Raw genomic sequence first — 12,705 nt, forward strand, 5'->3', positions numbered from 1 at the left:
ACCTGAATATGGGGGGAGAGAAGAACTATGCAGTTTGAATAGTGATTTAAATAACTGACACAGGAAAGATCTGCAGTAATGGATATACTCTCTCTATTTCAGGCATTTAAGTATAATTCCTTCATACCACCTTCTCACAAACAGACACCACAAAATATTGAGGTAGTTACCTGGTATAGCCATACCTCACTGTAAACCTAGCAGCATACGCATGTGATTTAGTGACATATCCATAATCTAAAGCTTTCTTTCCCCTTGTTTAACTCCACATTATTTAAAACTATATTAAAAATACATTATGCATCCAAGGGTTTTTTTTGTTTTGTTTTTTTAAATACTTGCCAATTTTTGCATTTGTAAATTATCAGGCTACTGCTATTTACACATTGCTAGCTAACAAATATTTGTCTATACCACTGGGTAACCATATAATCTAAATGTCACTAACCAGAAGTTTGTCTTGAGTGAACAGATCTTTGTGGTTACACATTTTATGCAGATTGACAAATGGTAGGGTGTCAAGAAACCCAGAAATATTTTGCAGTCTGGGTCAGATTTACAGAAGCATGACTTCTAATGGGTGGGAGGAAACCTGCCTCTCCTTCTCAGGGAACCATCCCAGCCCTAAACAGCCTGTGCACTTGATGCACTGACCACAGGGGCTGGGTGTGTTGATTAACAAGTTAAGAGAACAGTCACAGGATGGTTTCGCAGACAAAATGGCAGAGCTGGTTCCTTCATGTCCTCTACCACGCAGGTCTCTGAGCATCTCTCGGTAACTGAGGAAAAGATATGGGCACATCCTAGATCTTCACAGGAACCATGGAAGGAAAATGTATTTCAGGGCCCCAAGGTGGAACTCAACATGCAGAAGCAGCTACATCAGAGATCAGAGCAAACTGGTTAGCTGAGGTTGGCAAGTGTCTCCAGGTCTCCTGAGTAGGTGGAATGGCTCCAGCCCCGTTCACCCTGTTCCTGCATATTCCATCAAACCCTGTGAAAAGGAGGAAAAAGCCAAACACATTTCCAACAGTTTAATCTTTTACCCAATGTGGTCCAAAACTGACACATTAGGAACCTCACAACTGTGAAGGCTGCAGCTGACCTGTGAATCTCAGAAGGTCTGCCTGTGATGGCAGCATGTACTGCAAGTGACACTACAACTCGACGGGCAGTTCTGGGGCTTAAGAAGAGACTATGAGGGGAGAGAGGGACCTGTGGGAGAGCAGAGAAAGCTGCTCATCTCTAAAACTAACTTGAGAGAAGTTTTAAAACTCCGTTGCAGTGTGAAAACTTGATAAAGCAGGGTCCTACCCACACTTACAAACAACACAAGACTTTGAAATCACACAGAATTAATCTTAAATTCATGAATCAAGTCTATCACCCACTCTGCTTTCCCACAATAATCGCTTTCTCAACATCACACACCAACGTGCATATCATCCTGAGAAGGAAAAAGTCCAGTTTGTTTCTCTTGGGGCTGAAGGGACTCCAGACATCACAATGCACTTGGATCACACACATTTCTTGTAGCCTATATGTCACCACTCATAACACGTGGCAGACTGGACAATGTGACTGGCCTGGCTTGCTGAGAAATGGGGGAACGTACCTGCTGCAGATACTCAAGTTAGCTGAGCAACCCTTGGTCTGCATGAGACTCCTGAATGGTACCGAGAGGCTAAGACGCTCATCTTTGGGGAAATAAAGAGAAAAAGGAAGCTCTCAGCCATTCTTGGCAGGACAGTGCATCCGCACTCGGGCCTGAGGTTCCCTACCACTCCAACTCCTCCTGCCTTTGCCAAATGGGTTTTAAAGGGATCCCTTATTATTGTGAGAGTCAATAATACGTAACAGGGTGAAAACATCAGCGACTTAAACACCTTGCTTTGATAGCTTTTCTGAAACATAACGTGTTTTACTGGAGAAGTCTGAATGCTGGGAACACCTGGGAGCTCAACCTGGAGAGCTGTTGCCACTGATGCCCTTTGGTATTCCCTCCAGGCCTCTTTGCATTCACTCTTCTCTTCGATTCTCTGGATTCTAAAAGCAGAATTCCAGGGAATGAAGTTGTGCTGTCAGGATGCACCTCACACGTCAATAAAAGCAGAAGCAGAGAGAAAAATTGTCCATCTCCTTTAATGGAGCGTGCAGCAACATGTGGTAACAAGCTAAATGAATGAATACTCGACACTTAAACAGCCCCTTACAGCCGAGGACTTTGCTGAGATGGGTTGCAGTATTATACTAATGTTCCTGACTTACAAAAGGGGAAACCGAGGCACCAGGGGAGCAGGGGCGGTACTTTCCCATCAAATACATTCAAACCTGCTCTAAGGCAAGGGAAAGACTATGCACAGTTTAATCCAATCATCCAGATGCTGTGCAAACCCCGCTGCCCACATGCATGCAATGTACAGATTAACATGCAGAAGTGAACGGCCTAGAAAGTGTTGTCGTGTATTTTGTTTGCGAACCAGTGTATATTTGTGAGTAGGTTCCCTCCCTCGCTATATCCTCCCCTTCTCTTATTAGACTAACTGTACTGCAGCATTCGCAGGGCTTGAAATCGGTCTACACCAGGACAAGAGCACTGGCTGCTGACCTCCTATGTGAGGCAGCAACATGAACCGCAACGGTGCAAGGATAACCCACAAAAATCCCCTGCCTGACAAAAACAGTACAGTTTTAGTTTAAATTGAGACCCCAAAACCTGGCAGTTTGGGAAATCCTTGCACTAAAGCTTTCTCGGTTTTGCCCCCCAGTTAAGATTTTTCTAATTTAAAAGCAGCTCTGCCACAATTCAAGTCTTAAGAAATCTAGGGGTCAATGGGTCACCGTTAATTCTTGGTTCATAAAGACTGCTCCAAACACGATAAATCTGAAACTTACTCCAGAAGATGGGTGGTCATTGCAACATATCAGATATAAATGAAACTAAGTAGAAGTGCTTCTGCCACAGAGCTGGGCAGCTACAGGTCCTTCCAGATCACCAAAACCAGGCCCTCTGGGTGTCCTCAGCTGGTCCAGCAACAGCTGCTGTTGTGAAATGCTTCCAGCCCAAATATCCACCTATGACCTCAGACCCACCTGAGCCACGCATGGGGCTTGAGATTTGACATGTTCTTGATCACACATACACACAGGCTGTAGCAGTTTGTGTCACCCACATCTCTACTGCAATATGCTCTACGTGGAGTGACACCTGAAATCTGTTCTGAAACTGAACCTGGTGCAGACACCAGCGGCCTGGCTTGTTACACAGGGTCTCTCTGGGTGAGCGTGTGACACCAATGCTCTGGGTGAGTTTACAGGGCTGATCTGTGAAACTAAATGACTTGGGAGCTGGATCATCTCATCCCCTAAGCCACCGTGAGAGGCACTCAAGCCACAGACAGACGGAGGCGCCAGCAAGTTTTCTTCCATCAAGACCCCCCCTCCCTGCCTTTGGAATTCACTCTGACTTGGCTTGCTCCAAATGCCAGCACTGCAGTGCAGTACCAGGAGGTGCTGTGCTCAGCGGGCCGGTCTCTTGGGCATGCCTCACTTTAGGCGGAGTTAGTGACCCCTCTGCACTTTCCAGGAGTAGAGGAATACCTCAGTACCCCAGCCAATGCACCTCCTACAGACAGAAGCCATTCAACCACTCAGGGCGGCAGGTGACCTATTGCTGAAGGCATTACTTCTGCAAGTCACCGTATTCCTATTCTGTAAAGCACCTGGAGAGGCTTCCAATATGCAAGATGCCAAAAATAAATGCAGTGTGCTTAGCCTCCTGGAATCTCTCCTCCCCCTTCTAGGGCAAGCAGAGTGGGCAGGGAAAGGAAGGATGAGGAGAAAAGGCTCAAAAACTGGGGACAGATCTTCTGCTCATTGACAGCACAGGCACACCCAGGAAAAGGTCTACCTACTAAATCTGGCAGCTTGAGCCAGAACAGTAACAGGGGAACCCCTTTTCATAAGCTCAATTTGTCCTTTGGTTCGCTGTTCTTTTGGGGCAGCCTGCTCATTAATTCCTACATTTGGAGAGATACCAAAGATGACACAGACCTGCGGCAGGTGGAGGAAAGACAGTGCAAGTAAGTTCCTGCATTTGTGGGGTTTGGCCTCTGAAAAAGCTATGCAGTCACACTATATTACACAACACCAAATGAGCAGGAGAGCAAGCCTCTGCTCCAAAAGACAGAATTCACCAGCGACTGCACCAGGGGTTAGAGCTGAAGCTGCTATAATGGACTAGGACAGTCCTGAGGTCTCAGGTTCTTTCTTCTGGAATCCCACAACACAAGTCCTTTATTAGACAACTACATACAACTTAATATACACAAAGACGGAGAACCAGACTGCAGAACACCTTTTAAAAGTTCCCTCGCAGAACCAGGCATTTAGAATGCAAGGGAAATAAAATGATCCAGTCCCAGTCAAAGGCAGGCAATACCTGTGCTGCATGGCACAAGGCCCTGCCAGGTTCTTCCACTATAATCTGGAGTAAGCAGGCTGCCACCATCAGGAAGGTGCAGTAATTACGTGGATGCCTCCATAAACACAGCTCCTGCTGCCCGCTAGCCACAAACATGCGGAGAACAAACCAAAAAGCCAACTCTGCTGGCTTAGCAATGCACATAAACACAAGCAATACCCTGGCTTGTAAGGGATGCCCTTGTCCAGAAAGGACAGGATCTCCCCTTTCCGGATTAGACGCCACTGATGTGGCTGCCAAAGAGAGAGGAGAGATTTGGGGAAAGGAGTTGTGAAGATAAACCAAGAGCAAAACACGGAGAGGATGTGAGAGGAGCCTGCAGACAGGTGTGCGATCAGGAGGGACCCGCCACACACAGGATGTGTGCGATTACAGATCGTGCACAGCCTAGTGTGAGGGTGGGGATGTGGGGGAAGAGAGGAAAAGGGAAAGCATCCCCCTTTGCCTGGGAAGTCCAGTCCCCACCATCACCACACACAACCCGCCCGCCCTGTGGGTCAATAACTCAGGAGCAGATTTCCAGCAGCTTGCCCATGAATGCAGCATTAAGCCCAGCTGGAGCATGACGCTCTCTTGCTCCAAATTTCAGAGTGGAACTTAGGTTCTTTTTAATAAACCTTCTTTACAAGCCAGAGGCCAAAAATGAGGCATGCCATGGAAGTGCGCAGCCCTCCATTGCAATGCTGTGCCACGCCGGCGGCGTTAATTCCCAGACATGTGGAAACAGCGCAACTCCTCTTTGAACCTTGCCAGGCCCAGGCCCAGCCATGTTATCCTGACCTACAGGCCCCACAGTACATTGAATTGTGCCAAGAGCCAGCGTTGTTTGCAATGGTTCACTTCAATAGTGCTTCACAAGGCATTCAACAACACAGCTTCCATAGTCAATAGACCGCAACCTATAGTCACATACTTGACTGGAGCTGACAACAAACAGCTCTAGTTAAAGCCAAAGTGAAGAGGAACATATACATCACCACCACAAATGTGACTTCAAGACAATTACAGACATTGTCCAACACTTGCACCTGCTAATGTGATGCCAGACATAACATCCACTGTTCCTTTCCTCCTCATGCCCCCACAGCTTAGCTCCAAAGCTCCACACTCTCCTCCATATGAACCTCCCAACCCCAGCCACTCCAAGTTCTCTTCTCATCTTCTACCAGATCCCTCAGAGCCAGGTAGTAATTTATCTACCTTTCTCCCTCTCTCTATGTGAGCAGTTCTTTGCTTCAAGACTAGATAAAATATCTTGCCATGCATTAGCCAGCTTAAAATCGTCTACTGCACTGGACTTTGGTTTCTGTGAATTCATGAACTGCTGTGGAAACCTCTATGCTCATGAACCATTCCAAAAAATAAACTAGTGCAGAACTGCATCTCCTGTATTCAAGTGTTTCATTTGCAACACAACTGTAGCCACTTTCTTTTTTGTGCGTTCTAAAGCTCAGGCAATCTTCATTGCTAACCTCCACAAATCATTACCAAATCCCACAATCAGGTATGACATTTCAAAGAAGGTTTGTTTGTTTGTTTTTTTTAAATAGTAACATTTAAAAGTGACAAGTATCTGAGCACAGAAGCAACACTGTCCATTATGCAACAGAACAGAGCACACACAATTCCTTGATGTGCAGATGTGAAAATACATGTTACTTTTTTATTTTTTTAATCTTCCAGTCAGGCTACTTGCTGGAATGTATCTGCTAGAGAAGTACAAATGAAAATGTACAATGATATTGTATACAAGAGCCTTTTAGACCTTTCAAAAAGGGGTGGATCACCTCAAAGCAATGCACCTACCTTGCCTTACGATCAGAGGACACAAAAATCCAACTCAAACTTTGAATGGATTTTTTTCCAGGAGTGAAGATGTGCAATTGGGGGAAAAAACAAAACAACAAAACAAAAAACCCACCAAAAAACAAATCAAAGCAAACTGGCAGAGAAGGAGGTTCTAAAGAACCTAGAAGACAGTGTAAAGTACCAATCCACTGGACTATATGAGCAACCAAGACAGCTGGATAAAAATACAGGAGGTATTTTATTTTTGTTTTTTTACCCCATTCCCTTTCACTCTGAAAAAATAAGCTGATTAGTCTAGTCTCATAGCTGGCTGAAATCCATTCAACAGAACGCAAGCAGGAGGAAATAAAACCCTTTGCTATTACTGCAGCAAAAATATCTTATGCTGGTTTCAAATCCTGACTCGGCAAGTTTCAATCCGCTGGCCAGCATATACTAACTGTACTGACAAGTGCTGCAGACTGTGGATCAGAACACAGAATTGCTTCATTAATCCACTGTTGGTACACCAATGCTGGGCTGTTTGGCAGGGGAAGGAATTGTTTTTAACTGTGTAAGTGCTGGAGCAGAGCACTGCCGATAATTCACAAGAACATTGTTTCATTTCTAGATGTCACAAAGACTGATTTCATACACGGTCTCCATTGCGTTGTTACTCACAGTGCAATGCAGTTCTAACATTGGGATCTGCAGGGCTGGCAAAGCTGATGATGTGCATGGTAAATTTATGATTACCTAATTTATTGCTAAGTCACACCAAGTGAGCCATGCTAGGACAGTGCCATGAGACGGTTTCTCAGCAAACTGGACATACAGACAAGTGTCCAGCACCAGAGGGAGAGGAAGGGAAAAAAAAAAAAAAAAAAAAGACGCAAAACACAATTAACCTATTTTTAATTTTACTCCCAATTCAAAAGCAATTTAGAAGTTTCAGTATCACACTGCTGGGGTGAAATTATATTATTTGTGGAAATGGTAATAAAGGATGAAACAATTATAGAACAATAAAGATAGAACAATCCGCACTTCTGCAGAGTCTTTCACCCCAGCATTTCAACACCATTCACAACCATTAGTTAAAGCCTCTCATCCCCCACGAGGAGCTTCCTACCCCAATTTTCAGGGGGAGAGATTGAGACAGAGAGGACACACGACTTGCCCAAAACAATCAATACGTTAGCAGGGTCAGGAATAAAGCCAAGAGCATCGGCTCCCTGTCCCTTGCTTTACCCACTAGACCACACTGCATGTATTAAAGGGTCATCTTGGGACTGTCCCAAACAAACCAAACTTTTGTTAAGGTCACTACAGTTAATATGCCCACCAGAAGGCAAGAAACCAGAACACCTGGGACTCCAGAGTTAACAAAAGCTAAGTATAGGAAGGATCAGATAAGGTCACATAGATAAAGATTCTAATACCCTTTTGGTTCATGCACTATTAAAAAAATCATCCGCATGAAAATGTCTGCAGTGATCCCTCTGGCCAATTCAGCTAGGAGAGCAACAAGAGCCTAGGCAATCCTCAAGGGAGGTTGTGAGCCGGAATCTGCAGGCTGACAGGTGGGGACAAAAGCCTCTTGTTAAGACTATCCTGTCACACCTCCCTCCTTCCCCTCCCCCCAAAAAGTTTCCATTCTGTAGAATTACTCCTGACTTATCGCAGTATAAGTAAGAAAAGCACCAAGTTCAAAGGCAGAGAAATCACACTGCAGTCCCCAAACATGTCTAAACCTTCCAGACCAAAGAATCTGATGAACTGATCATATTCACCCAAAAGATGAACTTAAATGCACATGTGCCTAATAAAGGCATGACATGGCATCAGACTTAGCGCATTGTTCTTCATCACTGGACCTAGCTCACACTCAAGTGCCATAAGAATGCAAGAAAGCTAAAGGCAGCATGGAGTTGAGAGCTACAAAACCATGGGGATTCTCCATCACCGGCAGTCTTTAACCCAAGATCGGACGTCTTTCTAAAAGATATGCTTTGGCACAAAACAGAAGTTATGGGACTGATGCAAGAGCTACTGGGTGAAGCTCTCTGGCTGTGTGATTCAAGACGTTGGACTAAATAGTCCTTTCTGGCCTCAAAACCTAGGACTCTAAGAATGACGTCGAAGAGCCTGAAGAATCACTCTTCATAAACCAATGAGCCAAACTTGATGCAAATCAGAAACGCCCACTTTGTTCTGGTCTGCGCTATCGTTTCAGACGCTATTAACAGAAGAATGAAACACCCTCCAATCAGCTCCTTGTGGTCCAAATAAAAGTAAAAACAGGGTAACATGCACATTGGACCTAAGCAAGTAAGTCTGAGGACAAGGAGAATAATTCTGTTCTGACATTCTGCAGCCACAGCTGGGTCTGTATCTGAGCGAGTGAACTTATCTACTCAGTAAGGGCCAGACTTTTTGAGGTGTACTGCAGGGAAATACCATTAGCGCCCATCCGCAGTGTTAAGAAACTGGCCCTAAAGTGCCAAATCCTGCAGTTGCTTTCTCAAATTCACTAAGAAAAGTATCTCCTATTCCAGCTAAGGCAGCTGTAGATGTGTACAGTGAGACTTGGGCAACTCTTATTTTTTTTCTTTGCCCGTTTCCAAACTGCACTTTTGCTGACCCCTCCAGGGAATATCCCGCTGCAGAAAACACCCCTCCAGCTGCCAAGGGCTGGATGGGGTCATGAGCGGCTTGAGAGTGATTGTCCGTGTGCCCTGCAGCACTGCACGGAGAAGGAGGAAAACGATGCCCATTCCCTCGTGTTCTAGAGAACAGCGATCACCTCTGTAAATAAAGGTGCAAACATAGCATGGCTGGTCCTTCTAATGGTAGATCTGTGGAGAATCATTGGCTAAACCGGTAAGGTGGTTAGGGCACTGACCTGGGATTCTGGGCATCTGGATTCTATGCCCTCTGTGATGGACTCTGCCATCTGTGAAATGGGGATACTATTCCCTTCCCACCCACAATGTGTCGGCCTTGCCTATTCAGATTGCAGGTTCTTGAGGGCAGAGTCAGTCTCTTACGGTATACGTACAGCATCTAGAGCAGTGGGGCCCTGATCTCAGCTGGCACCTCTACACACTAGTGTATTACAGATAATAAATGGGTCATTTCTCCATTTCATGAGAAGTCAGATTGTGGCATGGCCTTGGGTGGGAAAATCCCTTTTCTTGTAAGAATAAATTCCCTATGCATTGTTCATCCTCCTGAGCAGGTGACGAGATCTCCTTGTGGGCATTTCCCTTTAGGGGAAGACATTTAATAAAGATCCTGGCTTGCAGCGCATGTTAACTGTTAATTGGCTTTTGCTTTCTTGCCATCTTGGAACGTTCTTCTCTGAGGCTACGTGTGGTTTGGAAGAGAATAGAAAGACAACTCCATAATTAAACCGCGCTAGCCCTCAAACAGACAGCTGTGCTACATTATTGCAACAGTGCAGTGATAATAAAACCGATACAGCTGGAAATCTGATTTAACATTAAAATCAGTACCCAGCACTAACACAAAAGGACACAATTTCTGAAGTGCTCCTGCTCTTCTTAAAGTCTGGCTGCAAGGGCTGAATAAAACTTAACGTATGCCATATTACAGGGATGCCATCAGCCACAGAGAGGTGGTGGGATCCTGCAGACAGGACAGTCAAGAGACGTGGTTCTGTTCCCAGCCTTGCCTCTGACCTACTCTGTGACCTTAGGCAAGTCACTTCCCCTCTGTGTGCCTTTGTTTTCCCTCCCATTCTTTGTCTTGTATGTATCAGTCTTTGGGAAAGGGAATCTCTCTCTCTCTCACTACGTCTGTACAATACAGTTTTTGTACAGTAAGGTCTACAGATACTACAGTAACGTAACAATTTGGAAAGCATTCTCCTTTCCCAACAGTATTTTGCCTATTGTTAAACCACCACTCAGAGGTGATGCGCAACTATTGATAATGGGGGGTGGGTGGGGATATTTTGAATCCACTGCCCGCAAAAAATTAAAAATATAATCCTGGCAGAAATCAGAGGGGGGGGGGGACGACAAGACCCCATGTTTCTCTCCTCCCCTCCACCTCTGTGACCACCTGTGCAAGAACTGCTTAGGGAGATTGTATTTCTCTCTGCTTCTCAATCTCTTTCCTTTGAGCATCTGACAGCAGTTGGTGTACGCCAAGTTTCACTGCTGGCTTTAGAATCAGTTTCTCCAATTAGCATGGTATTTCATAGGGCAATGACAGAAAGAAATCCATATGGGGGGGAAAAAAGGAAAATCTGTGAAGCCACAAAAAGCTGCAGAGGACTGACTTGTGGGCACATAGGATACTCCACACTCCTAAACTTTTTTTTTTTTTAATTGTATGTTTCAAGGAGATAAGGTCCCTTTAAGTAAGGAGATGAGTTTGCAGCCCTACATTCCAGGGCCTGGCAGCCACCCAGTTCTGCCCATCCTCAGCGCTGCGTATCTAACCATCTCTGGAACACAGCCAGCTAAAATATACTGTGGACCTCCCTGAAATTCTCAGTGGGTACCTGTTGCTCAGCAACCTGGTAAGAATCCACCCTGGAGAATCCCAGGGGCACAAACTGCATTTATCATAGCAGCACATGGCAGTGCAGCTGAGCAGCTGCCAGATCTCTCTCTCTCCCTCCCTCTTTTTTTTTTTAAATTCCCATTGGGCTGAAACCTTGTATTAAAGAGCTTGGTTGTTTTCAGTTAGAAAAAGCCCAGTTCCTCTCTCTGTTCCTGGCTTCCAGTGTGGCTGATTTCAGATTATTTCTGCACAACAGAAAATACAGGAATGGAGAATTGCCTTATCAGGTCTAAGTGATGGGTCATTTGGTTTCTCCAACAGCGGCAAATCCAAGATATTTCAGAGGAAAATAGATGATGCCCCAGAATAGATACTGAAGGAATAATCTGCCTCTTTGGAAAGGTTCCTCCTAACCATGGGTAGCTGGTGGCTGTTTTATGCCCTGAAGCATGCAGGTTTGTGTCAATCATACGTTTTATCCCATTTAATGTTACTGTAATTATTATCCATGTAACTGTCTAAGGCCTTGTCTACTCTAGAAAGGATTTGAAAGTACAGCTAACCTGGAAAAACCTCCTAGTGGAGATGCAGTTTATACTGGCTAAAAGAATTATTTTGCCAGTATGGCTTATACCAGTTACCTGAACAAAGTAAGCTATACGGACCTAAAAACTTTTTTGCTGACTTAACTGCATCAACATTAATGCTTTTGCCAGCATGCCTGTGTTAGATAGGGGTGTGTGATTCCCCTTCTCTCCCAAACCCCACTCCTAACCAACACAGCTATGCCAGCAAAACTTTTAAGTGTAGACCAGCCTAATACTTTTTTGAATCCTGCTAAACTCTTGGCTTCAACAATATACTGCAACATTGAGTTCCATAAGATTTGTGTGTGTGTAAAAAAACAAACAAACAAGCAAGCAAACCTTTAAAACTGATATTTTATTGGATGCCTCCTTGTTCCACGGTTCTAAAAAAGGGGCAAAATACTCCTGATTCACCTCCTCTACCCATTTTTATTTTTAAATACATAGTCCCACCTCTGTCATGTCCTCTCTTATTTGTCTCTTCTTTTACCTTTATGGTCTTAATCTTTTAATCATTCCTCATAAGGAAGTCTTTCCACATCTCTAATTATTTTCACTGCCCTTCTCTGAATTTTTTTTTTTTTTTTTTTTTTAAATTTCTTCTTACTTTTGATGTGGGGTGAACAGAATACTCCAGGTCAGGGCATACTATTAATTTATGCAAAGGCACTGTAATATTTTCAGAATTATACTTTCCCTCCTTTGTTAATATAACCTGCCATCTTGTTTGCTGCTGCACATTGGCCTATGCTTTTGCTGAGTTGTCCATCAAGGGAGATTCAGGTTAGATTTATGGAAAAATTCTCTTACTGTAAGAATAGTTAAGAACTGAAAGTCACTTAAGGTTGTGGAATCCCCATCATTGGAGGTTTTTAAAAAACAGGTTGGGCAAACACCTGTCAGGGATGGTTCTAGGTTTACTTAGTCCTGCCTGAGCGCAGCGGGATGGACTAGATGACTTATCTTGGTCCTTTCCAGCACTACTTTTCTACAATTATATGGAGGATTCCTGGATTTATAAGCAGCTTCTCTTTTAAAAATCAACACCCCCCGGAGATTAGAAGAGGATAACATACCATTACATTAAAGGCCAAGTTTTCAATACCAGGCAACTAAAGCCAAAACCCAGAGATAGCTACATTTTCAAAATTTGACCCTGAAGATTAGTTACTCCAGACGAGAAGTACTTCCATGTCTAACATTTAAACAGAATGACAAAATGCCTCCTTTAACTCTACCTGCTGGTGAGTCAGGTTTGAATCTTCTTTGTGATGCTCCCAGTCACTGCCTGTATCACAAGGGACGGAACTT

General features: G+C 44.4%; 1 protein-coding gene across 1 annotated transcript in view; it reads right to left on the bottom strand.

The window, feature by feature from the left end:
- Positions 1 to 12,705, bottom strand: part of KCNAB2 (potassium voltage-gated channel subfamily A regulatory beta subunit 2) — a 100,623-nt gene that overhangs the window by 77,003 nt on the left and 10,915 nt on the right. The gene's annotated exons all lie outside the window — the stretch shown is intronic.

Source organism: Emydura macquarii, unplaced genomic scaffold (genome assembly GCF_026122565.2).
Source record: "Emydura macquarii macquarii isolate MOO-44397 ecotype Brisbane River unplaced genomic scaffold, CSIRO-AGI_Emac_v2 contig_2768, whole genome shotgun sequence".
NCBI classification, from domain to species: Eukaryota; Metazoa; Chordata; order Testudines; family Chelidae; genus Emydura; species Emydura macquarii.